The sequence below is a fragment of the Eretmochelys imbricata genome, chromosome 4 (genome assembly GCF_965152235.1).
Source record: "Eretmochelys imbricata isolate rEreImb1 chromosome 4, rEreImb1.hap1, whole genome shotgun sequence".
NCBI lineage: Eukaryota > Metazoa > Chordata > Testudines > Cheloniidae > Eretmochelys > Eretmochelys imbricata.
The window spans coordinates 95,989,421-96,016,257 of record NC_135575.1 but is presented as its reverse complement, the minus strand read 5'-3'; the positions used below and the strand labels follow the sequence as shown (position 1 = coordinate 96,016,257).

At 42.7% G+C, this 26,837-nt stretch overlaps 1 protein-coding gene across 6 annotated transcripts in view; it reads left to right on the top strand.

Annotated features, from left to right (window-relative positions):
- The window catches only part of ATP10D (ATPase phospholipid transporting 10D (putative)), a 109,080-nt gene that overhangs the window by 7,508 nt on the left and 74,735 nt on the right, over nucleotides 1-26,837 (top strand). For 3 of the 6 annotated variants that reach the window (XM_077815695.1, XM_077815692.1, XM_077815700.1), the window contains one exon: nucleotides 14,544-14,637. The gene's annotated coding sequence lies outside the window, so the exon portion shown is untranslated. Of the gene's footprint in view, nucleotides 1-10,897; nucleotides 12,043-14,543; nucleotides 14,638-22,760; nucleotides 22,843-25,065; nucleotides 25,241-26,837 lie in introns of those variants that run through there. The other 3 variants (XM_077815693.1, XM_077815696.1, XM_077815694.1) reach the window with 3 other exon arrangements.

Here is a 26,837-nt window from a genome sequence, read left to right as displayed (position 1 = left end):
TGTGTACAGCTTGAGATTCTTTCCACACAGACTGCAACTCTGTATCAGTGTCCATTGTTAGGACAGCCCTCTGCAGGAACCCCGATTGCAGTCATTCTGGAAGTTGGAGGAACATTTCAAATATTATTTTTCTTCCATCTCTAAGCTGCACAGAAGGCAGGTGATTATGATTGGCTTCTTTGAGATGTCATGAGTAGGGCTGTGTAAATAACCAATTTTTTGATTATTTTTCAAATATTTTCAGTGGCCAAACTGAAAAATGATAAAAAAAAATTTTGGATCAAGCCCAAATTAATTTTGTTAATGTTTAGGCAAAACAGAAAAGTAAAAAAAAAAATCATTTTGGGTCAAATGAATCATTTTGTTTGATCCAATCAATAAATATGGAAATAAAATTCTAAACAAAAAATTGATTCAAATCAAAAGAAAACATTTAATTTAGAAAATGTCAAACCAAAAAGTTTTAACTTTCTTGGAATTTTCTTTCTTTCTTTTCTTTTTGGCTGAAAAAATTTGTTTAATTTTACATGAAATGTTGTGGTTGACTCAAATATTCCTTTTTCTCCCCAAAAGAGTTTAATTCAAAAAATTTTGCCCAGCTCTAGTCAAGAGCAATTACGACATGTTTAGATACCAATGGGAAAATAAATGGTTTATCATGGTCATTGTTGCGAAGACCTCAGTGTCAATCCATTGACTCTGTCCTAGTGGAATTTTGCAGAGACTTAGGGTTATCAGACATCCAGTTTTTAAAGGGAGAGTCCAATATTTAAGCCCTCCTGCACGTGTCCTGACTTTTTCTTAAAAACGGGCAAAGTGTCCCATATTTTCTGTTCCCCACACCCCCATCAGTACTGGTGGGTCCTGCTGCTGGCCAGATCCCTGCTTGCTAGCCGCCCACCCCCCAGCAATGAGTGGGGCTGTCCAGTGGTGATCATGGGGGTGGGTGTCCAAGGCTGATGGCGGGGCAAAGCTGCAGCGCGCAGGGCCAGCCACTCCCCCTGCTGGTCCATCAGTGCAGCCCCTGCTGCATGCCGGCTCTCAGCCACCAGGGCCCCGCTTCTCCGTTCTGTTTTCGGCTGGCACTGGCTGTGCAGTGTGAGCTGCAGTGGCTGGTGAGTGTGGGCAGGCACCAGGCGGCAGCCGGTTACGTGTTGCCTCTGCTGCCCATCCATTGACCCTTTACGTGCTCCCCCTCTCACTGTCCTCTCCATGCTTCGCCCCTTTACCCCCCTCCAGCCCCACTGCTCCTCCATATCCCCCTGGCAGGGTGTGCCTTGCTCCCAGTGCTGTGCGGAGAACCAGCCCGTGGTTGAAGCGCTCAACTCACCAACAGCCTGGCCAACAGGCTCCTTCCTTCCCCCACTGCCTCTGGCTGGGCAAGCTCAAGACCCTCCAGCCTGTGGCGCTGGCCAGGAGGAGCTGAGCCCTGCATGTGCCAAAGCCCCACACAGCCCAGCACGGAGGGCAGAGAGCACCGGGCAGGGAGGGTCAGGTCACCTCTTCTATGTAAGAAAGATGTACAGGAGTGCGTGTGTATCACCTCTCCCTGTGTGAACCCTAAAGCCTGAAAGATAAGAAGTTAAATAAAAAGAAACCAACTACACAGTATTTCTTTTTAACAGAGGCTCAGTCAACTTGATGTTAATTTGAAGGTATGTACTGCATAGTTCTGACTGATTGCCCTTGAACTCACTTGAATACGAGTAATACGACACATAACCAGATGTCCCGTATTCAGCATAGGGAAATATGGTCACCCTACAGAGATTAGTATCAGAGGGGTAGCCGTGTTAGTCTAGATCTATAAAAGCGGCAAAGAGTCCTGTGGCACCTTATAGACTAACAGACATAGTGGAGCATAAGCTTTCGTGGGTGAATACCCACTTCGTCGGATGCATGTAGTTTTTTTGCTGCAGGATGGCTACCTTTAAATCTGCTATTTTGTGTCCAGCAAGATTGAAGTAAAAAGAAAAGGAGTCCTTGTGGCACCTTAGAGACTAACCAATTTATTTGAGCATAAGCTTTCATGAGCTACAGCTCACTTCATCGGATGCATACTGTGGAAAGTATAAAAGATCTTCTACACTTTCCACAGTATGCATCCGATGAAGTGAGCTGTAGCTCACGAAAGCTTATGCTCAAATAAATTGGTTAGTCTCTAAGGTGCCACAAGGACTCCTTTTCTTTTTGCGAATACAGACTAACATGGCTGTTACTCTGAAACCGAGATTGAAGTGTTCTCCTACAGGTTTTTGTATATTGTCATTCCTAATATCTGATTTGTGTCCATTTATCCTTTTAGGTAGGGACTGTCAGCAAAAAAAACTTCAGAACCAGACTTCAAAGAGAAATAGCTGAGCTTCAGTTCAGTTGCAAATTTGACACCATCAGCTCAGGATTAAACAATCCTGTGAATGGCTAGCCCACTACAAAAGCAGTGTCTCCTCCCTTGGTGTTCACACCTCAACTGCTAGAAGAGAGCCTCATTCTCCCTGATTGAACTAACCTCGTTATCCCTAGCCTGATTCTTGCTTGCATATTTATACCTGCCTCTGGAAATTTCCACTACGTGCATCCGACGAAGTGGGTATTCACCCACGAAAGCTTTTGCTCCAATACGTCTGTTAGTCAATAAGGTGCCACAGGACTCTTTGCCTACAGAGGCTGTAATTCAAGTAATCAAGCTGTGCAAGGGGCTGACCCATTAAATGCTCATACAAAGCAAATATTTTTATGCTAATCTCCGATGTTCAAGATGTTTCCCAAAATATTTCCCCTTTGATCATTCTGCATCTTGCTGCCATATATGAAGGTCACAGGTGGGGATAGGTTTGATGGCTTTTCTTTATAGCCAGTCTGAGTGAGGAGTCCCTTATGCCAGGATAGGAGGAGAACTTTCCAGTTGTGAAGCTATGCAGTTCTGGAAAGGCTGAACATCAGGCAAGCAGAAGGACCGGGGTTGTACAGACCTAGCCACTCTAATGGCAAGCAAAATGTTGAAAAATAATATTATCCTCGCTTCTAATGCTAACGAAACAAATCAGTATTTCAGTTCTGATTTTCATCTCATTTTCATTCCCTGCATGTAGATTTTCACAAGAATGAAACAATATACTTTGATATTTAATAATATTTTGTCATTTTCAAGATGTTTCCTTTGTATTTAATAAAACATAAAAGGAAATGCCCTGTAGGTAAACAATGGTGACTCTTAGCACTTTCAATTAAAACATCTAGCAGAAATTGGAACATACAGTAAAACATGCTGTACCAACACTTGGTAATAGCCAACAGGATAGAAACTTCTGCATTAGCAACGTGTAAATGCATCCACTGTGTCCATCTGACCTCAGCAATATGAGGGATTAATTTAAAATATATATATTATATACTTCTGCGATTCATAATGTCATCACATTATGGTTCTACTGTAGTTATCTATGTGTCTTGTTTCTTGCATATAATATTTAAAGATACCTAATGCAACATCTGCACTGTGTAATCCTTACCTGGATCCATCATAAAGCATGACTGCAATGGAGCTATGTGGATTTACATCAGCTGAGAATCTAGCCCTTAATTTTTAAAGATAGCACTATCAAATATCACTTTGGGGAACTTATGTATTAATGATATTAAAATATTTTGTGTATTTATTACTAACTACAAATGCTAAATACTCAAAACTTATCATTGGCACTAATTCCGAGAAAAATCCAAACTAGGCATGAAGACTGAACTGTTTTATCACCCTTAAAGGTAATCCCCTCTAGGATAACGCACATTGTAGAGGCAGTATGGAGTTCATATGGATATGTTCCATAACTGTTCTGTGGATAAATAGAGAATTCCATTCTCTAAGCCTGGAAACCCAGCACATTTCAGAAACTCTAATTTTACTCAGTCTTTTACTGGTAGCCTAATTCTGTTCTGATTGAAGTCAAAGATAAAATTCCTGTTGACTTTCGTAGAAGCAGTTATGCTTTTGAAAATTCCACCCTGAAAGCCCCACTCTCTCCTCAGACACTAAAATACTTACCTCTCTCATTGAAATAAGTGGGAGTTGTGCATAAATATACAAAAGCAGAATTGAATGCTAAATAAACTGGGGGATATACATGAAATTGGAAGGAGAGGCTCAGTTTTGAAATATGGGGGCCTTATTAGGACATCCAAATCCTGCACGTGGGTGCTCAAATTGGCCTTAGACACATAAAACAGGTATCTCAGTGCCCACATGTGGGATTTGGATGCCTTAACTTACACACCTAGGTATAACAATGGGCTGTAAAATGAGATAGATTGTGTCTAACCTTGCATGAGAAGGGATTGGAAGTGTGTGTTCAAAGTTTATTGCCCACCTGTGTCCCAGTGTAGGGACCGATCACAATCACAGTCCTTGCATTCATCAAGCACCAGGACTGATCAAAATTAAGTTCCAGGGTGGGGTGAAGGTACAGTCATACCCCCTTTGCTGCTCTGGCCAGCATGGTTGACCAGTACAGCTGAATGTACATATGCACATTGCACTTCCTTCCGGGTCAGCTGGGCCACTCGTCTGCTGGTCCTAGAGGCATTGTGCCATGGACAGTGGGTTCATACTGTCAGCACATCTCCACTATCCTACAGATTTACACACACACACAAATCAAACTATCTTTCTTAACATCAGGCCAGTTTATAGTCCACTGCCATTATCATCAATAAATCTTCAACCCTCGAGCACTAATAATTACATTATTAGAGATCTTTGTGTAGTTATTGTTATGCTATATTTAAAGTCCATGGATATCAGTTAAAAGTAGGCTTGGAAGGACTAGATTTTTATTGGTAAATGTCCATTTTAAACACACAAATCAACAAAAAAATATTTCCATTGAGAATAATAGACATTTACAGATAGGCAGAGCAAGAAAAATGCTGCTTGAGACCCTAGAGCTTAATTTTGTATAGTTTGACATCTGATGTTGACAATTTGTGTTTTAACAGCTTTAAAACTTTAACTTTTTAAATCTCAGTGTCTGTCATTAAATAATTATTGTCTGACTCCCCCCCCAGTGACTGATCCCCCATAATATCCCACAACTATGAACATTTAAATATTATAAAAATTGAAAACATGCTTAGAAATAAACAGTGATATCTGTAAAAATTATAAAATTAAAAATAAAAATTGAATTCTGCCAAACCTTGTTAAAGGGTAGTGAATAGACTTTGATCTACCAATGGCTGCCACATATAGAGAGGATATTGTGGATGTTTATAAAAGAATTGTACTAAAGTAGCCAGTGTCATTTTGTCTTTGTTGTTACTTGCAACAGTTTTGACTATGTGAACTCCTACATTGTCTTATAAAATGTCTATTAAAGAGATAACTGCAAAATGTAAAGGATAACGAGAGTAAAAAGAAACTAAGGTGATGTCTACACTTACAAGCTTACAATGGCAAAGCTGTACAGCTGTGCCTCTGTAAGAGCTCTTTGTAGCCACGTTATGCCAACAGGAGAGAGGTCGTCTGTCGACATAATAAAACCAGCTCAATGAGCAGCGGTAGCTATGTCAGCAGGAGAGCATCTCCCGCCCACATAGTGCTTTGCACACAAGCACTTACGCCAGCAAAACTTATGTCGCTCGGGAGGGGGCAGGGTTCACATCCCTGAGCGACCAAAATTTTGCCGACATAAGTGCTAGCGTAGACATGGCCTAAGAGACTTAAAATCATTGAAAGATTACAGTAATTATACACCACAATTTAAAATAGAATCTGAATGATGCACTGGTGTATTTCTTCATCTGGACAGCTCTACTGATATTGCCACCGTGACAAGCTTTGGGTTTCATATTACTACAACTAGCAACTAGAAAGGGTAGGTAACCTTAGTAATTGTCCAGGCTGACTTACACAATTTGCAAAAAATTTGCCAGAGACACTAAATACTTAATCACAGTATCAAGACAACATCTATAAGAAAACTGCAGAATCCAGATATTCCATCAGCAACTAAATACTACAGTGCTTTAATGTGTCTTTTCCGCTCAGCTTTCACTCCCTGGAAATCATTTCCCTTCCACCACCTTCAGCATTGCTCTGACCAAGTGCTGATCTTCCTGTCTATCCAGAGATTAATTTTTTCCATTATTACTTGCCAACTCTTGCCGATCCAGCTTCTGTTCACCTACAATTGTTAACTACTTCATAATAGAGTCTCATCACAGAAGTGCTCTATTTCCTTTCTTTCCTGTTCACAATATCTTAGTTCTTACATGCATTCTCAAATTCTTACCATCTCTCATCTGAGTACTAGCTATGGTGAAGAAGCCTCTAAACTGATGCTCTTGGGCTCTGTAACAATGATGCTTCAGCAGGGTAATGAGTTAGACTTCAAGACTACTAAATCCTATATTAGTGGCAGGACAAAATATTTAATTACTCAGCACTCTCACCAATAAAATAACCAGAACAAAGCAGACAGTTAATGTTCATGAATAATATCCATACACAAGGAATACATTTCAGGGTGAAAAGGAGGCCTGATCCACTCCAGAAAAATGTAATTCAAAAAAAAAATATCTAGCAATATATACTTACTAAGCAGTTCAAAATACTGTATTCATGTTTTGAGCAGAGCATTGATTTTAGGGAAGCAGTTTTAAGGAGACCTGTGTTAAAAGGTTCCAGCTTGCTTTCTGCTAGCACCCAACTTTTAGTGTTGACTTGATTGGTGCTTCACTAGTTGATTAGACATGATAGAATACACTAGAACTGACATTTTCAATAATGAACTATAACTATTGCCCTGACTCCTAGGGCAAATTCTGCTTTTAGTTACACCAGTGCAACTCCATTGATTTCACCAGTATAAGTGAGAGCAGAATTTGGCTATTTTCTACTGTTGAACAGCATCAGAAACATAAACATTAAAAGAGAAAAACTGTGTACTTGTTTGTAATGACACAAATAACTCACTTGTAACTTGATAACTCATGAGTAATGTGGTCATTTCAGACTCATGCCAATAAAACTATTCTGTCACGTTATGCCACACTGTAGCCTATGAATCTTGTATTTGTAGCTCCAAGAAAACCTTGTCAGCTAACTTGAAGCCATTATGTACCCAACTGAAGGAGCGTGAAGTTAATCACAGGACTACTTTTGATTTATTTGCATGCACAAGGTCCTTTGAAGTACAAGAGGTGGTATTTACATGGAATGATAATGTCTCTTATAGTAAAGAGATGGATCACTTTGTACAGGAGACAATGGCCCCGGTTCTCTTCTAACTTACATGGGCTTTGCAATGGTTTAACACCACTGACATCATGAAGATACTCTTGATTTGCATGGAGTAAGTGAGGTCAGAATCAGATTAACTGTTATTTAAGTAGTTTTTAGAGCTGTTGCAAGTTCCGGAAAGAATCCAGTTTCCATTCTGCCTGTGTCTAGGCCATGTCTACACTACAATCATTGGTTGATGCAAGTTACATTGGCATAAAGCCAGTGCAGTTAGTTTATTGCTTGTGCACATGCATACTTGGCAGCTTTTGTACTCACCAGGAGTGCTTGTGTCAAAGCACAGTGCAGTACACTATGGGTAGGTATCCCAATGTGACCAAACAGCAAGTATGAAAAATCGGAAAGGGGTGGGAGGTAATAGGCATCTATATAAGACAAAACCCCAAATATCGGGATTGTTCCTATAAAATTGGGACAGCTAGTCACCCTACACACGCCACCAACCAGAAAATTTTTGCAGTGCATCATGGAGCGGAAACAAGTAGTGCAGGGGTGACTGGGAGCAAGGGAGCGAGTTCCCATCATGCACCTTTTCCCGTCCCATAATGTTATACATATCCCATAATTTTTGCACTTAAAAAAAAATCCTACAAACCTGTGCAGCACTTTTCCTTGTCGACCATCTCTGACAGAATCACTGAGCCTGCAGTACTCTGGGCGATCGTCATGAACACTGCAAATACAGAACCCTTGATTCTTTGGTATTTGCAGGGCCGCAGGAAGAACCGCCACAACTGGGGACCTGATGATTTCGACAAGCACAGATTGTTGAGGGACATAGCAATAATCAATTCAAGGTCATTGGTAGCATTCATGCAGCAGCTGCAGATGTCAACCCTCTCTTTTTTATTGGCCTGTGTCCCCTAGAAACACAAGGGGCCCCAAATTCTATAGGCTGTGTAGGTTTTTGTTAACATTGACTTACCACCTTTATCTTGCAGTTAAGGCATGTGTTAGAGACAATATTTGTTGTTACAGCATTTTATAATTTAAATTGAATCTTTCCAGCTATACTTTTGCAATATTACCAGTTGGTACCTCTTTCCCATAATCTTTTCGGTTATTTCTTGGTCATTGACTTGTGTCATCATTTCTTGTCTCCAAGGCCTAAAATAGCTAAGCTAAAGTCTTGCAGGCCTCAGCCCACAGTTTATTGCGTTTCAGCTTGTCTTACTCATGTCTACTACCTAGTTCCTCTAAATGCTGATCAGTCTTATACTTTTATAATCCTACAAATTAACTCTGATTGACATACAATGAATATATGTAATATAACATACTGATGAATCATAACATCACACAATAAATGGATACTTAATAATAATAAATTAATAATAATAATAAATTAAGATAATTGACTACACTTGTCACAGAGTACCTCAGTAGAACAGGCTTCTTTTCTATGGTTATGCTAGTTTTGGTGGATCACCGGGAGTGTTTCACTAACATCAATTTAGGCTGGTCAGGGAAGGTGTGTGATGCTTGCATCTTTAAAAAGAAAAGGAGTACTTGTGGCACCTTAGAGACTAACCAATGCCACAAGTACTCCTTTTCTTTTTGCGAATACAGACTAACACGGCTGTTACTCTGAAACTTGCATCTTTAAGAACACAGGACTCTTCAGAAAGTTGCAAGTAGGACCATCTTTTTCCAACCAAAAATTATCATTGGTGATACTGAAAGGCCAGTAGTGATCCTGAGGAACCCAGCCTACCTCTTATTCCCCTGGCTCATGAAGCCAGACACTGGCCACTTTGACAGCACCACGGAAAGATTCAGCTACCAACTCCATGCGTGCAGAATGATAGTGGAATGTGCTTTCTGTAGATTGAAGGGTGCTGGCAATATTTACTCACAAAACTGGATCTTAGTGAGAAAAATATCCCAATGGTTATAGCTGCCAGTTACGATCTTCATAATTAAGGCTATGATTATGTGCTGCCTGAGAAGCCCCATTATCTCCCTCTCCTTTTTCCTGTTGGGACTCCTCAGTCTTTCTCCTGTCTGCCATATTCACCTTCCAGGCTCTCTGTTCATGGTCTGATGCAGCACTGGCTTGCAGGATTTCCTGAACATATCCTCCCTAGTCTGCTTCTTTCTCCTCCTCACAGAATCAGCTGTTCTGTGGTTGAGGAGGGGGCACCCCTCAAGTCCTCAACAACAGCAACTACAGATAAAACAGACAGCTGTATTAGTGGATTTACAGTCACAACAGACAGGGAAAGATACGTTGCAGAATGACATGCTTATTGACTCTTTATCTTTGGAGCGCCTCAGCACGGCACCGCTCTCCAGCTCCAGCCATGGTAAGTATGGCCTGGCAGGGCAAGGGAGGAGGCAATGACAAGGGAAATCTTCAGTTGCATGAAACAATAACATTTCGGACTCTATTTCCTTACTTATGAGTATAGGTCAGTGGCACTGAATACTGGCACTATTTTCAACAGACAGTGGAGAGACTAGCTGATACCTCACTCCTGAGGGTTACAAAGGCGTAGAGAACACAGCTGCTACTGGCATCCTGAAGCTGCCTGGGCCTGTATGCTGCTAGTCCCTTTACTGCAACAGTGTCTACTGTAGTCCTCATGGAGTGGCATGGGGAAGTATTCTACTACGGAGGAAGAAATAAGGCTGCCATCCCTGGAAACCTTTGACAGAGGATTGCAGAGAATCTCATGAAAGTTTCATCAAGATCTCTCCAGAGGATAAAAGAGACAGCCTTAGACATATAAACAAACTGCTCCAACCCACCTCATGAAGCCATTCCTACGGGGGAATGAAAAGCAGATATCAACTCTACCTCTATTTGTCGTTCCACTATTCTTCTCTTATGAGTCAAACAATGAAATCTGTATCCTGCTGACTTGAGGCTGGGCCGTGCGCCATCTTCTTGTTTAAATGTTGTAAGGAAAAATGCATGCACAGACTTACCCAAGGTTCCTTCCCCTTTATCAGGCTTGACCTTGCTTGGCTGGTGTGACCAATTAGACTGCAGTGGATTGTGAAACAGGTACTGACTCATGACACAGCTGAATGCCCCTGCCGCGTGTCCCCCTTCCTCCTCCTCACTCTCACTGTTTACAGCAGGGATCTCTGTCTTGGGCTTCTTGGAGGTATCCATGGTGGTCTGCAGGGTGCTGGTGAGGTCACACCAAGGATAGCATGCAGCTCATAAAAGTGGCAGGTCTGCAGCTGACGTTGTGGTATGCTTGCTGCAGTTCCTTTGGTTTCAAGTGGCATTGCTGTTGATCCCTCTCCTACCCCTTCACCTGTATCCCCTATTCAACCTTCCATAGATGTCCACTCTTCTACAGTTGGCTCATAGCTGTGCCTGCCTGGCCTCTTCTCCCCATGGGAAGTCCAATATCTCCTGTCTACTTTAGGCAGGAGTGCAGTGCACATCTAGTGCATGGAGCCAGCACTTTTCATCAGGCAACTGCATGCAACAAGGGAAAGCTGCTAGCTGTGCTCATCAAGGTGGACAATCAGGAAAAGGCATTTCAAAAAAATGCAGGGTTTTTAAAGGAGTGTATGGCTTCCAGTTTCCATGACCTCTGGTTAGTGGAGTTCACAATTATGATGAGCAGTCACTGTCAGGCATTGTGGGACAATGCTGCTGTAGGACTGCTAGGGCTGATGTAGATCGTGCAGTGTGTACACTCACATCGACCTCAGTGGGGTGATCGTGGCTCAACACCATTCAGGGAAGTGGTTTTACCGCCTCACCATAACAAAGCGCTTATGTCAGTCAGAGACAAATTTGAGTTTAGACACCTGCACAAATAGATTGATACAAGGTGACTGTGACCCGGTGTGCCTGTGGTAGCCCTTACTGAAAATGCTGAGGTCAGGGCAAGCTGCAAAAAGGAGAACAGATACTCTCAAAACCGGTGGTTAACACTGACGTTAAACTCACCAACCAGTCACAGACTGTACTTCTGATCCCCCACACTGGTTGTCAAGAAGTTAAAAAAAGAAATCACACAGCACCCTTGTTGCATTCCAGTTCTCTGGCTTCCAATCAGCACCTAGGTCCAGTACAGTGAGAAGTTATTTAAAAACCTCTGCTCACTGTACAAAATGTTATTCTGAACCCCAAAGGGCTTCTTTTCTATGCCACATTGCCAGGTCACTATTAGGTTGGATCTTACCCAAAATACCATGCTGCCAGCCAATCATTTAGTGTCTAAAATTAAAGGTTTATTATAAAGAAAAAAGAAAGAACAAGAAGAGCGTTGTTAAATGGTAAATCAGTCAGATACATACAGAAACTTCAAACTCCACATATCAGCTCTTAGCAGTATTGGTAGTTTGTTGGCTTGAAAGTCCCACAGGAGCACATCCACAGCTTGGGTGGGTCATTCAGTCCTTTATTCAAAGCTTCATTTATAGAAAAGTTACCCCAGAGGTAAGAATTAGGAATGAAGACAAAATGGAGATAGTGCAGCTGCCTTTTATAGTTTTTGGCCAGGCAGCTGAATACTTTGTCCCAAACACAAGCTTCCCAGCACATGGCATGGAAAAGCCTTAGAGCTCTCTGTCCACAGGCATACCACATGCCTTGCTGACTCATAAGGTGTACTCCCTGGTTCCTTTCTCTGGGTTCTTCAAACAGGGTAGGCAGTGCTGAAGCCAATCTGTCTGGCGGTGTCTCCCAGATGCACAGCACAAGTGGGAATTCTATCCAATCTCCGGACCTAGGATGGTGAGGAAGGAGAGGCCTATTCTTCATTTCATAAGCTCCGGTAAGGACCAGGGAGGCAAGTGGCATGTGCAGGGAAACGTCTGTCTTCACTCCTTGTGGAATGCCTTAGGCAAATCTTGCATGGCCCAGAAGAGAAAGGTTTAAAATCTTCTAAAATGCCCTAATGCCATTAATCTCCTCCCTGTGAGGCTTTGCCTTCACTGGTATACCACATTAGCTAACACAGTTTGTAGTTTTCACATTTATTATTAATATAAAGGTAAGTTCTTGGCTTCCCCCTAATGTTCACCTTGACCTGCTAAAACTTGTAAAAACTACAGTCTGTCTTCACTAAGATTTTACTATGTGTTACCTAATACATGGTAAGAAAACCCCCTTCTTCCTTGTATGGACAAATCCTGAAAGAGACAAATCCTCCCTGGCATCTCAAATCATCCTCCTCATTATAAATGTCAAACTCATCCAGTCAGGAAACAGAAATAATACCATGTGAAATAAACAACCAATAATTAATTCCATGTGGTATATACAAGAACAACTAGCCAACTCACCTTGTATTTTGGATATTGAATATCAGTGATCTGTTCACAACCAATATAGAGAGGGTACGAAAAGTTGCTGAAAAATTCATTGGGTAGAATGAAATGAAAAAAAAAAAATCTGAGAATAATCACAATCTGTTTGTAGATCTTCAACAAGCGGAAAGAAAGTCTACATTTGTTGATAGATTATTTGATGTGAATGACTGGCTCAGCTTTCTTTACTATCCAGTAAAATGGATTCATAAAATGAAGATGCAGAGTTAAGGTTATTTTATGGGCCAGATATAATTGGCTGATAAAGAAACTTGCAGAATTACATAGATGATGTATACAATGATACTGTGGAAATACAAGTGTTCTTAGTTTGCACATCAAAGCCATTTTGATGCACAATAAAATTCTTATAAATTGTAGCAATGTAAAGAGGCTAATAACATGTTTATAGCTAAAGATAAGATAAGGCTGAAGATTAGCTATGGAGAATTTTCACCACATTGTAATAAAATGGGAAAAGTCAACATACAGTGAGACAAGCCCATCCCTGGTGTTATTCTACTGAGCTGAGACTAGAAATCATCATCTTCTCTCAGCTCCCACCCTGCACACTTTTTCATGGGCTGAAAGGGAGTGGCTATTGCTGCGGTGTCCCCCTCACCCAGAGCTCTTGCTCTGTGTCTACTACGTAGGAAGCCCTGATCATTATCCCATCATGATAGCTCAACTTGGCCCTAAATTGGGCTATGCTGATGGGATACTAATTGGGGCTCCCAATATTATAGTTACAGTTGCAGAGCTAGAGCTCCAGACAAGGGGGACACAGAAACACCTATCTTTCATGGACCTTTGGTGTGCTGGACTAGGAGTCAGGAATAGATCATGAGTAGGGCTGCAGATTTGTCCCAGTGTTTATAATAAAAAATCACAGAGCAATCATGGTACAGTCAGTTAAAAATCACAGGTTTAGAGGGAAATGGTGTGTAAGGTCATGGGAATGCCATTCAAAGTGTGTGTGTGGAGGCTCCAGTCCTGTGGGGCTGGGCCCAGCTTGCTACTGCAGGCATTGTATCGTGGTGAATGGAGTCAAAGGACCACTCAGGTTTGGCCCCGCTGCCCCTCCATCATGATGGGGTGCGGGGTGGCTAAGACAAATTTGAGTGAGAGGTGCTGCAAGTCTGTGAGTCAGGTCGCAATGCTTGCAGTGGAAAGCCAAACCCAGCACTGTGGACAGAAGTCACAAGAGCCATCACTGCTGGGTGAGTTTATTACAATTGCATACACAAAGACAAGTCACAGATAAACAGAAACATCATAGTATCTGTGACATTTTCACCTCTGTGAAAACCCTGCAGCCCTAATCATGAGTTTTTGTCTAAGCCCTTCTACTTCCTGGTGTTAATTCTGTGTGGGAGCTCTTGTTATTGAGCAATGCCTCTTACTTCTAACTTAGGAGAGAAGCAAGTATTATTCACCAGTTTTACAAATAAAGTAACTGAAAGATCACTTTCTGACAGAGCTGGCAATAGAACTGAAGTCTCTCCAATGCGTGGGACTGCCTTTCAGGATGAAAGTGCCAACCCTACATGCTTGGCTGTACTGCCTGTAACCACTACACTACACCACATTCCTCTCTAGGGGCAAGCACAGAATAAAATCCAGGGTTCTCAGCATTCCTCGGCTGTGTCAAAAATAGATGTGTAAACCACTGACAAAGTGTGAGGATATTATAGAGGATAATAACCGACTATGGCAACCATTTATTCCTTTGCGCAAGTTATAGTGTTCCAACAATGCTGATGACTAATACAGGGGGTCAATATGGTTCCATGTGATATGTAGCTGTTGAAAGATGAGTGGAGAATGAGGCATAGGTCCTCTGCCAGAGGTGGGAACAGAAGTCAGTTCAATCCCTGGCTTTGTTGCAGACAGCCTATGTGCTACAAGGAAATTCACTTAGACCAGAATTTTTTCCCCTTCTTTTTTTCTTTTTTTCCTTTAATAGTGTTACATGGGATCCTGTGGGAGAGAGTGAACGGGTTGTAAAAGAAAGTGAAGAGCTTGTACATTTCAGCAGCTGTGGAGTTGACAGCATAAAGGTATGTGTGTTAACACAGTGTATTAGGGCACTGCTGAAAGAGGGCAGAGATAAGGTTTCATGGGCAACCTTAACTGTGCATTGTCCCCGGTTTTTAGAAGTTTGAGTTTTGCTCAAGTCAGCATTCTGCAAGGGGATGACATACCACCAAGCATCCTTAACTCTGCATTAACGTTGCTTGGTGTAATTAAATATAAATCTGCATGAAAACTGTAACATTACTTAGCAGATGAATTTTTAAGGCATCCGTAGAATCAGGAATGCAAGATAATATATGAAATATAAGCTGTAAGAGTGAAATTCAGGCTTCGCTATTAAAGCCTAATTACTTGGTCTTAATGTAGGGAACTAAGCAGAGTTAGGCTGGGCAGGTTATTAAACTGCTGAGTAAGAGATTAAAGTCCAGGGCTCCTTGGTAGCATTCTCTGAAATGCTTCCAGTTCCACATGCAGGGCCAGTCGGATGAGACGATAGTGTAAGGAGGAGGGGTTTAGGTTTATTAGGAACTGGGAAACCTTTTGGGAAAGGAGGAGCCATACAAGAAGGGGCTCCACCTAAACCAAAATGGAACCAGGTTGCTGGTATGTAAAATTAAAAAGGTAAAAATTAAGAAGAGTTTTTAACTAAGGGCCGGGAGAAAGCCCACAGGTACAGAGGAGCACATGGTTCAGACAGAGACATCGCAAGGATGTCTATTAACGGAGATTCTCTATATCCTAGAAAAGAGGAGAGGATAGACGTTGATAAAGTACAGGTAGGAACTGAAGAAAAACAGTCAAATGAAAAAGAGTCCCATTCAATTACATCCCCTAACAGTAGACAGCTAAAAAGTGAAAATTTTATAAGTATATACAAATGCTATAAGTCTAAATACTAACATGGGTGAACTAGAGTACATGGTTTTAAGTGGGGATATTGATATAATAGGCATTGCAGGAACCCCATCTCAAAAAAGATATAGAATTGGAAAAGGTACAGAGAAAGGCAATAAAAATGAGTAAGGGTATGGAACAACTTCCATGTGAGGAGCGGTTAAAAAGACTGGGACTGTTCAGCTTGGAAAAGAGATGACTAAGGGGGGATATGATAGAGGTCTATAAAATCACAGAAAGAAAAAAGTGTAGAGAAAGTGTACAGGGAAGTGTTATTTACTCTGTCACATAACACAAGAACCAGGGGTCATCCGATACATTTAATAGGCTGCAGGTTTAAAACAAACATAAGGAGGTACTTCTTCACACAATACACAGTCAACCTGTGGAACTCATTGCCAGGGGATACTGTGAAGGCCAAAACTATAAGTCAGTTCAAAAAAGAATAAGGCTATGTCTACACTGAGCACCTTACAATGGCGTGATTGTGCCGCTGCAGCCGCGCTGTTGTAACATGCACAGTGTAGCTGCTCTTTGTCGCTGGGAGAGACCCCAATGAGGGGCAGTAGCCTCATTGACGGGAGAGTGGCTCCTGCCAACGAAGCGCTGTCCACGCTGGTGCTTTTCATCGTTAAAACTTTTGTTGTTCAAGGGGTTGTTTTTTCACACGATTGAGCAACAAAAATTTTAATGACGAAAGTGCCAGTGTAAACAAAAAGTCCATCAATGGCTATTAGCCAAGATGATCAGGAGGCTGTTAGCCAAGATGATCACCCATTCTCTGGGTGTCCCTAGCCGCTGCCTGCCAGTAGCTGGGAGTGGACGATAGGAGATGGATAAGGGAATAGAGAGTATGCTTATAAAATTTGTGGGTAACACCAAGATGGGAGGGTTTGTAAGCACTTTGGAGGACAGGATTAGAATTCAAAACTACCTTAACAAATTGGAGAACATAAGAATGGACATATTCAGTCAGACTGGTCCATCTGGCCCAGTATTCTGTCTTCCAACGTAGCCAATGCCAGGATACTGGGCTAGATGAACTACTGATCTGACCCAGTATAGCCAGGGCCGTCCTTAGGATTTATGGGGCCCTACACAGTATTATTAAACTGGTGCCTCTATGCCCGACGGCAACCTGGGCTTGCAGCCCAGGGGAGGAGGGACGAGGTAGCAAGGATATTGAGCCATCCAGCCCGCTTCACGGTGGTGGAGAGTCACAGTTCCCTGCAGAGACCCCCATACCCTCTCCCTCATGCAGAATGTGCGGCTGCCGTGCATTTGGCTCTGTCAATATGGAGCCTGCCAAAGGACACTGCAGCACGTGCTGCGTGTGTGGGAGCAGACCTGCTCTTACCCAGTGTCAAGGGCGGGGGGTGAAGCTGCCGCTTAGGGAGGCTAGCTGTGGCCCCACCCATACTCCAACCCTGCTCAGTCCCAGACCCTTCCCCAACTCTGCCCAGGCCCCGCCCCTCCCCACTGTCTCCCTCCTCTCTTCCCTCCCCCTCCCTGCTCTCCCCCTTCAAGCCAAATCTCTGAACCCAAGTGAAGCAAATGACATTAGAAAGAAATTGCAGAAGGGTGTTTTTTTCACAATAAAATGGAGCATGTTTTCCATTGCATGCCAAAAGGTGAAGACTGGACATGTAGAAGGTACCTAATTAAAAGCTCTAAATTTAGGAATAAAAAATATCAGTCACAGGTATTTTGATATACCCTGAAGTTTGTCAGAGATTTATTTGCAAAACCTTTGTATTAAGGGCAAGTCAGCTGTCCTGCTGAATACAATCTTAAATATTAAGGAATACATGATGCATCTCTTCTCTGTTTTACATTTTCTTAATCAGTATTTCTGAGCTGATTTTATATTGTAAATGTACTCTTAAGTCTTCAGAAAGTAATCATTCCAGATTACTACATATTTAACTCACTGAAACAAAGACATTATTTTAAATTAATGTGTCACAGAGTTTTAGTGTGTTTATAACAATGTTCATTGCTTTTAGAAAAAGGGAACACTAATTTTCTTTGTGTGATCTCCATAACAACAGACATATTTATGAAATTTTACCAACTTTAAAAAAATATGTTTCCTAAGATTTTAGACATAACAAAGGATTTTATATCTTACTAAGGCACTGATTTTGCTGGAGGGTTCTCTTAAAATTAGTTCATGAAATCAGAAGTAAAGAAAGGGAAACTCGTTTGTCCAGCTATGTGGAAGGAAAGGGGTGTTTTCTCTTTACGGCTAGCATCTCTTCAAAAGGGGGGTGAAGGGAGAAAGGGATGGACAGAAAGGACAAGAAGACTTTGGAGGCAAGTTTTTTTGTACTATAGTAATTAAATTTAAAATGTGTATTTTAGATAAGAGTGGTCTTTTGAAGGATTTATTTAAAAAACTACATGTCTGAAGATCCAAGCATTTAAGGTTAAAGATGAATACTCAGATTGTGGATCTAAAAACCTATGCAAGTATTTTTAGAGATGTGACTTTATAATCTTCAGCAATCTTCTAATGAAATATTTTTAAAGCAAATTTTAAACTAAGGTCCTATAGACTAACATGTTCTGAGTAAATATTACAGTAATGCACAACTGTTTTTGTCAGTAAATTCAGAAACTGACAGTATATACCTATGGGTTGGCAAATACCTGTTAAATGGCCCCATTACCAATTGAATGGCTCTTTAACAGTTTCAGTGTTGTGCTAATCCCTCCGTCAGGCTGGAAGGCGTTTTCACTTTTAAGTTACTAGATCTCCTCTGGAATAAGAGTCACCAGGCTGCAGCAGCTAGCTATGGGAGGCTGCAGAAAGGGTCAGAACAGGGAGAGGAAGAGTCTGGAGTGGTGCCCCAAATTTTTGGGTGCCCTACGCAGCCACATATGCCTAAGGATGGCCCTGAGTATAGCTGTTCTTATGTTCTTAGCCCCTCCATAGCCATTATTCCAGTCTATAGGATGAATATGTCACTGCAACTTCCACGGTATTTAATGCCGAATATGTTGTATGTCACTAAATATTTATGAGAGAGACAAGAAGAACTCCATGTAGCTCGGAAGCTTGCTTCTGTCTCTTCCACCAACAAAAACTGGCCTGATAAAAGATATTACCTCACCCACCTTGTCTCTCTCTCATATCCTGGGACCAACATGTCTACAATAACACTGCAAACTAAATATTTATGTTGTGGGTCAAACCTCTGGCATATAGGCATGCATGTGGTAGGGAGAACACATCTAGATACAGGTGTCAGTTTTTTATTATGATTTAAATAGTGATATTGGGATTGTGCCTGAAGGCCCCAGTCAAGATTGGGACCCCATTATAGTAGGCTCTGTACAGCCCAAAGAAGTTTTCTAAAACTCATCCCTCCCGCCCCTCCAGAAGATGGAGTCAGAGTACGAATTTCTCCTCAGTTCCTTGTAAATGGACACAGTCTGAGATGTGATTTACTTGAGAAGAATATTTGTGTGTGTATCTGTGTTTTGGGGGGAGTGACTGTGCAGGAGATAAGAATACAACAGTTATGTTTGGATTCCCTAACAGGTGTTTGAACAGGATTTATTGGCTCATTCAGATACCTGTTATTCAACTCTAAACAAATGATTTGATAACATGGGCAGTTTCTCCACAGCTAGAGGCAAAAAGAAAAGGAGTACTTGTGGCACCTTAGAGACTAACACATTTATTTGAGCATAAGCTTTCATGGGCTACAGCCCACTTCATCGGATGCACAGAATGGAACATATAGTAAGAAGATATATATATATACACACACATACAGAGAACATGAAAAGGTGGAAGTAGCCATACCAAGTGTAAGAGGCTAATTAATTAAGATGATCTATTATCAGCAGGACAAAAAACATTTTTGTAGTGATAATCAAGATGGCCCATTTAGACTGTTGACAAGAAGATGTGAGGATACTTAACATGGGGAGATAGATTCAATATGTGTAATGACCCAGCCACTCCCAGTCTCTATTCAAACCCAAATTAATGGTATCTAGTTTGCATATTAATTCAAAAAGAAAGATTTATGTAACACTTAAACATAATGAGCACTTGGAAGAAAGGAGGCCTTTATTAAAGAGCAGCTGCCTCTCTCCCTTTAACTAAGGTGTGAGAGCTCATAATACAAGCACTTTTCTACACAGACATTTTGCAAAGTTTCTCTTTATTACTAGCCCCATTTTAGCTCTAAGGGTGTTAATGATATTGGACAGTTTAATCTGCATATTAACTACCAGCTGAAGTTGGCACTCTAAACACCAATTAGCCACGCTCTGGGTTAGATGACAAGGTGCTTAAAATGCCAGTCAGCAATTACTTTCTCACTAATTGCACTGTTTGCCAAGATCCAGACTGCCGAGCGTTTTGTAACCAAGAGTTTGCATATAGACTGCTGGTGGAACAAACGACGTGTCTGGTCAAGGAAGAAAGGAAAGCAGCAGAATATGGACCTTGGACTTCAGAAAAGCAGACTTTGACTCCCTCAGGAAACTGATGGGCAGGATCACCTGGGAGAATAACATGAGGGGGAAAGGAGTCCAGGAGAGCTGGCTGTACTTTAAAGAATCCTTATTGAGGTTGCAGGAACAAACCATCCCAATGTGTAGAAAGAATAGTAAATATGGCAGGTGAGCAGCTTGGCTTGTTTTTCCACTTTATGCATCCGATGAAGTGAGCTGTAGCTCACGAGAGCTTATGCTCAACTAAATTGGTTAGTCTCTAAGGTGCCACAAGTACTCCTTTTCTTTTTAGTGAAATCCTTGCTGATCTTAAACACAAAAAAGAAGCTTACAAGAAGCGGAAGATTGGACAAATGACCAGGGAGAAGTATAAAAATATTGCTCAGGCATGCAGGAGTAAAATCAGGAAGGCCAAATTACACTTGGAGTTGCAGCTAGCAAGAGATGTTAAGAGTAACAAGAAGGGTTTCCTCAGGTATGTTAGCAACAAGAAGAAAGTCAAGGAAAGTGTGGGCCCCTTACTGAATGAAGGAGGCAACCTAGTGACAGAGGATGTGGAAAAAGCTAATGTACTCAATGCTTTTTTTGCCTCTGTCTTCACAAACAAGGTCAGCTCCCAGACTGCTGCACTGGGCAGCACAGCATGGGGAGGAGGTGACCAGCCCTCTGTAGAGAAAGAAGTGGTTCAGGACTATTTAGAAAAGCTGGACAAGCACAAGTCCATGGTACTGGATGCACTACATCCGAGGGTGCTAAAGGAGTTGGCGGATGTGATTGCAGAGCCGTTGGCCATTATCTTTGAAAACTCATGGCGATCGGGGGAGGTCCCGGAAGCCTGGAAAAAGGCTAATGTAGTGCCCATCTTTAAAAAAAGGGAAGGAGGAGGATCTGGGGAACTACAGGCCAGTCAGCCTCACCTCAGTCCCTGGAAAAATCATTGAGCAGGTCCTCAAGGAATCAATTCTGAAGCACTTGGAGGAGAGGAAAGTGATCAGGAACAGTCAGCATGGATTCACCAAGGGCAAGTCATGCCTCACTAACCTAATTGCCTTCTATGACGAGATAACTGGCTCTGTGGATGAGGGGAAAGCAGTGGATGTGTTATTTCTTGACTTTAGCAAAGCTTTTCACACGGTCTCCCACAGTATTCTTGCCAGCAAGTTAAAGAAGTACGGGCTGGATGAATGAACTATAAGGTAGACAGAAAGCTGGCCAGATCATCGGGCTCAATGTGTAGTGATCAATAGCTCCATGTTTAGTTGGCAGCCAGTATCAAGTGGAGTGCCCCAAGGGTCGGTGCTGGGGCCAGTTTTGTTCAATATCTTCATTAATGATCTGGAGGATGGTGTGGATTGCACCCTCAGCAAGTTTGCAGATGACAATAAACTGGGAGGAGAGGTAGATATGCTGGAGGGTAGCAATAGGATACAGAGGGACCTAGACAAATTAGAGGATTGGGCCAAAAGAAATCTGATGAGGTTTAACAAGGACAAATGCAGTGTCCTGCACTTAGGACGGAAGAATCCCATACACTGCCACAGGGACCGAATGCCTAGGCAGCAGTTCTGCAGAAAAGGACCTTGGGGTTACAGTGGACGATCAGCTGGATATGAGTCAACAGTGTGCCCTTGTTGCCAAGAAGGCTAACGGCATTTTGGGCTGTATAAGTAGGGGCACTGCCAGCCGATGAAGGGACGTGATCGTTCTCCTGTATTCGACATTGGTGAGGCCTCATCTGGAGTACTGTGTCCAGTTTTGGGCCCCACACTACAAGAAGGATGTGGAAAAATTTGAAGAGTCCAGCGTAGGGCAACAAAAATGATTAGGGGGCTGGAGCACATGACTTATGAGGAGAGGCTGAGGGAACTGGGTTTGTTTAGTCTGCAGAAGAGAAGAATGAGGGGGGATTTAATAACTGCTTTCAACTACCTGAAATGGGGTTCCAAAGAAGATGGATCTAGACTGTTCTGAGTGGTACCAGATGACAGAACAAGGAGTAATGGTCTCAAGTTGCAGTGGGTGAAGTTTAGGTTGGATGTTAGGAAAAAATTTTCACTAGGAGGGTGGTGAAGCACTGGAATGGGTTACCTAGGGAGGTGGTGGAATCTCCTTCCTTAGAGGTTTTCAAGGTCAGGCTTGACAAAGCCCTGGCTGGGATGATTTAGTTGGGGATTGGTCCTGCTTTGAGCAGGGGGTTGGACTAGATGGCCTCCTGAGGTCCCTTCCAACCCTGATATTCTATGATGCTGTAAAAAGAAAAGGAGAACTTGTGGCACCTTAGAGACTAACAAATTTATTTGAGCATAAGCTTTCGTGAGCTACAGCTCACTTCATCAGATGCATTCAGTGGAAAATACAGTGGAGAGATTTATATACACAGAGAACATGAAACAATGGGTGTTACCAAACACACTGTAACGAGAGTGATCACTTAAGGTGAGCTGTTACCAGCAGGGGATGGGGGGAGAAACAGTTTCCAGCAGTTGACAAGAATGTCTGAGGAACGGGGGGGGGGGGGGGCGGCAAATAGTTTTACTCTGTGTAATGACCCATCCACTCCCAGTCTTTAATCAATCCTAAATTAATTGTATCCAGTTTGCAAATTAATTCCAATTCAGTAGTCTCTCATTGGAGTCTGTTTTTGAATTTTTTTTTTTTTTTTGAAGAATTGCAACTTTTAGGTCTGTGAGTGACCAAAGAGATTAAAGTGTTCTCCGATTGGTTTTTGAATGTTATAATTCTTGACGTCTGATTTGTGTCCATTTATTCTTTTACGTAGAGACTGTCCAGTTTGACCAATGTACATGGCAGAGGGGCATTGCTGGCACATGATGGCATATATCACATTGGTAGAAGTGCAGGTGAGTGAGCCTCTAATAGTGTGGCTGATGTGATTAGGCCCTATGATGGTGTCCCCTGAATAGATACGTGGACACAGTTGGCAACGGGCTTTGTTGCAAGGATAGGTTCCTGGGTTAGTGGTTCTGTTGTGTGGTATGTGGTTGCTAGTGAGTATTTGCTTCAGGTTGGGGGGCTGTCTGTAAGCAAGAACGGGCCTGTCTCCCAAGATCTGTGAGAGTGATGGGTCGTCCTTCAGGATAGGTTGTAGATCTTTGATGATGCGTTGGAGAGGTTTTAGTTGGAGGCTGAAGGTGATGGCTCGTGGCGTTCTGTTATTTTCTTTGTTGGGCCTGTCCTGTAGTAGGTGACTTCTGGCTGCTCTTCTGGCTCTCTCAATCTCTTTCTTCACTTCAGCAGGTGGGTATTGTAGTTGTAAGAATGCTTGATAGAGATCTTGTAGGTGTTTGTCTCTGTCTGAGGGGTTGGAGCAAATGTGGTTGTATCGTAGAGCTTGGCTGTAGACAATGGATCATGTGGTGTGGTCTGGATGAAAGCTGGAGGCATATAGGTAGGAATAGAGGTCAGTAGATTTCCAGTATAGGGTGGTGTTTATGTGACCATTGCTTATTAGCACCGTAGTGTCCAGGAAGTGGATCTCTTTTGTGGACTGGTCCAGGCTGAGGTTGATGATGGGATGGAAATTGTTGAAATCATGGTGGAATTCCTCAAGGGCTTCTTTTCCATGGGTCCAGATGATGAAGATGTCATCAATATAGCGCAACTAGAGTAGGGGCGTTAGGGGACGAGAGCTGAGGAAGCGTTGTTCTAAGTCAGCCATAAAAATGTTGGCATACTGTTGGGCCATGCGGGTACCCATAGCAGTGCCACTGATTTGAAGGTATACTTTGTCCCCAAATGTGAAACAGTTATGGGTGAGGACAAAGTCATAAAGTTCAGCCACCAGGTTAGCCGTGACATTATCAGGGATAGTGTTCTTGACGGCTTGTAGTCCATCTTTGTGTGGAATGTTGGTGTAGAGGGCTTCTACATCCATAGTGGCCAGCATGGTGTTTTCAGGAAGATCACCGATGGATTGTAGTTTCCTCAGGAAGTCAGTGGTGTCTTGAAGACAGCTGGGAGTGGTGGTAGCGTAGGGCCTGAGGAGGGAGTCTATATAGCCAGACAATCTTGCTGTCAGAGTGCCAATGCCTGAGATGATGGGGCGTCCACGATTTCCAGGTTTGTGGATCTTGAGTAGCAGATAGCTCACCTTAAGTGATCACTCTCGTTACAGTGTGTATGGTAACACCCATTGTTTCATGTTCTCTATGTATATAAATCTCCCCACTGTATTTTCCACTGAATGCATCCGATGAAATGAGCTGTAGCTCACAAAAGCTTATGCTCAAATAAATTGGTGAGTCTCTAAGGTGCCACAAGTATTCCTTTTCTTTTTGCGAATACAGACTAACACGGCTGCTACTCTGAAACCTATGATTCTGTGGTCTCTCATATCCCAATCAGTGTGTGTGTGTGTGTATTTTACCCCTCACACTTCTAAAACAAACAAAAGGAAAACAACACTGCTTTTGCCAAGTCTACAGCTACTCAGTAACTCCTCTTATATGTTCATTATTTTCTCTCAGTTTCTAGGGTTGCTCTTTTAAAATGGGTGAAATTTTTACCTTCGGGGAAATTCAAATAATCGTAAGTGAAGTTTTTAATAACTCATTCAAACACACACGTAGCAAGAGCAATTTAAACACTGCCCTAAAAGAATTCCCAAAATAAGAAAGCCGCCTCCTCCTCCAAATCAACGCAAGTTACCAGGTCTGCAGCTTTGTTAAAACAAGTGGTGAACCTCATTACCTCCACGAAATTTTGTACCGTGAATGGGCGCACATGCCATTTCTCCCCCTCAACGCCGTACAGAGCACGGGGATAAGGGCAGAGTGGAACAGCGGAGAAGAAGGAAGGAAGAGGGGAGAGGACAGAACAAGAAAAGGGAGCAGATAGGAAGCAAAGAGCAGAAGACAGGAAAGGTAAAACTAAAGAGAAGCGAGGTCCGGAGAGAAGAGTGAACATACTAGAGCACAGAAAGGCTGCGGTGCTCCCACCAGAGGGAGTGAGGGAGAGCCGCTCAAGAGGTGCCTGGAGGAGACGTCAGAGGGGGCGAGGCCGGGCTGTGATTCGCTGCTCCCTGCAGCCCCCCGGGGAAGGAGGATGTCCCAGCCGAAGCCTCGCGAAGGCAGGGACCTGGTGCTGAGTGAGGCGCGGGGCGCAGCGGCGCTGGATTCGGCCGCAGAAATGGCTGGGGCAGAAGCGCCTTCCGCGTGACCTGGCCACGCTGCGCGGCCGCGTCTCCGCCGCGGTTTGGGGGCTCGCGGCCGTGACGCTGGGATGCGCATAGCGGGACTGGTAAGCGTGAAACCCCTGCTGCTAACTCTTTCCTTCCACCCCGGCCCCCGCGCGGCTTCCTTTGGGCTGGGGCGCTCAGGTTCCTGCTGAAGCTTGTGGTGGTTTGCCCGAGGAGCAGCGTGATAATCCCTCAGGAGTGCCCCATAGGTTAATTCAGGCCATTCGTCCTGCATGATTTTCTTTTAGCTACCCCCGGATTATGTTTATTTGTGCCCCATAGGAGTGAATGCATTACCTCTATTTTCTGAATGCAGACAGCCCTACATCTTCTGTAGGAAGGTTGCACTAGGCCGTGCGGGGGTGGAAGAGAAGCATGAAATACAGTCAGACTCTGCATATATTTTGTAGCCGATTCTTTTCCCTCATTGGCGTTGGGGGGGAGGGGGGGGTAACAAAAGTACCAATGATAAGGTATGTAAAAGCAAAACCTAGATTTGGTGTTTGGTGGAACTGCTTTATAATTATGAAGATAAAGGAGAACCTGTACATTAATTCAGAGAGACAATTGCTGGTTTGCCTGTGGTTGTGGTGAGGTCTTGCACTAGGCCCTATACAGTGTACACATTTCATACCAGACTTCTTTTGTATTGGGCTTGGCCAACTACTAATACATTATTAAACATGCTAGAACTGAGGGCACAGTCCAAGTGAAGATCCTAGTCTGTGTTGTTATGGTCCAGTCACAAAGAATTTAGTAACTGCACTGGCCCTTTTCCTATCTCTCTATGCCCCTAAATGTGGGGAAGGAAGCGGAATCATAGAATATTAAGGTTGGAAGGGACCTCAGGAGGTCATCTAGTCCAACCCCCTGCTCAAAGCAGGACCAATCCCAAATTTTTGCCCCAGATCCCTAAATGGCCCCCTCAAGGATTGAAGTCACAACCCTGCGTTTAGCAGGCCAATGCTCAAACCAAGAGAAAATAATAGCTAGGAAAGTGTGTGGTTATTGTTGATTTCAGTCTGTACACAATTAATAAAATATTGTGTACCTTCAGACTAGGAAACCTTCAGTCTCTGCTGCCGTAGCTTAAGCTACGGCAACTATCATCTTTTCACGTGCTGTAATATATATACTGCTTACTGTATTTTTCACGCCATGCATCTGATGAAGTGGGTTTTAGCCCACGAAAGCATATGCCCAAATAAATTTGTTAGTCTCTAAGGTGCCACAAGGACTCCTCGTTGTTAGTGCCCAATGTGTGAGACCTTTGAAGGATCAGACTCAAACTGCCTCAACAGTTCCATGGAAAAATTGATGATCAGAAAAACAAATATTTTCTAGTCAAGTTTAAGTTAGAACTTGATTATGAATAAAGTAGAAAAGTTTGCCAGTATAGAAATAGGTACAGTCCTGGAAATCTTCTGCAAATGGGAATACAGCATGTGCAGTTCTTTCAGTGAAATCTGAACTCTTTAGTCAGATAAAGTTTTAACTGAGTAGAAGGAAAAGGTGGATGAGGTAATATCTTTTATTGGGCCAACTTCTGCTGGTGAGAGAGGCAAGCTTTCAAGCTATACAGAGCTCTTCTTCATGTCTGAGAAAAGTACTAAGAGTGTCACAGCTAAATAAAAGAGTATTGTACCTTTTCCAGACCTG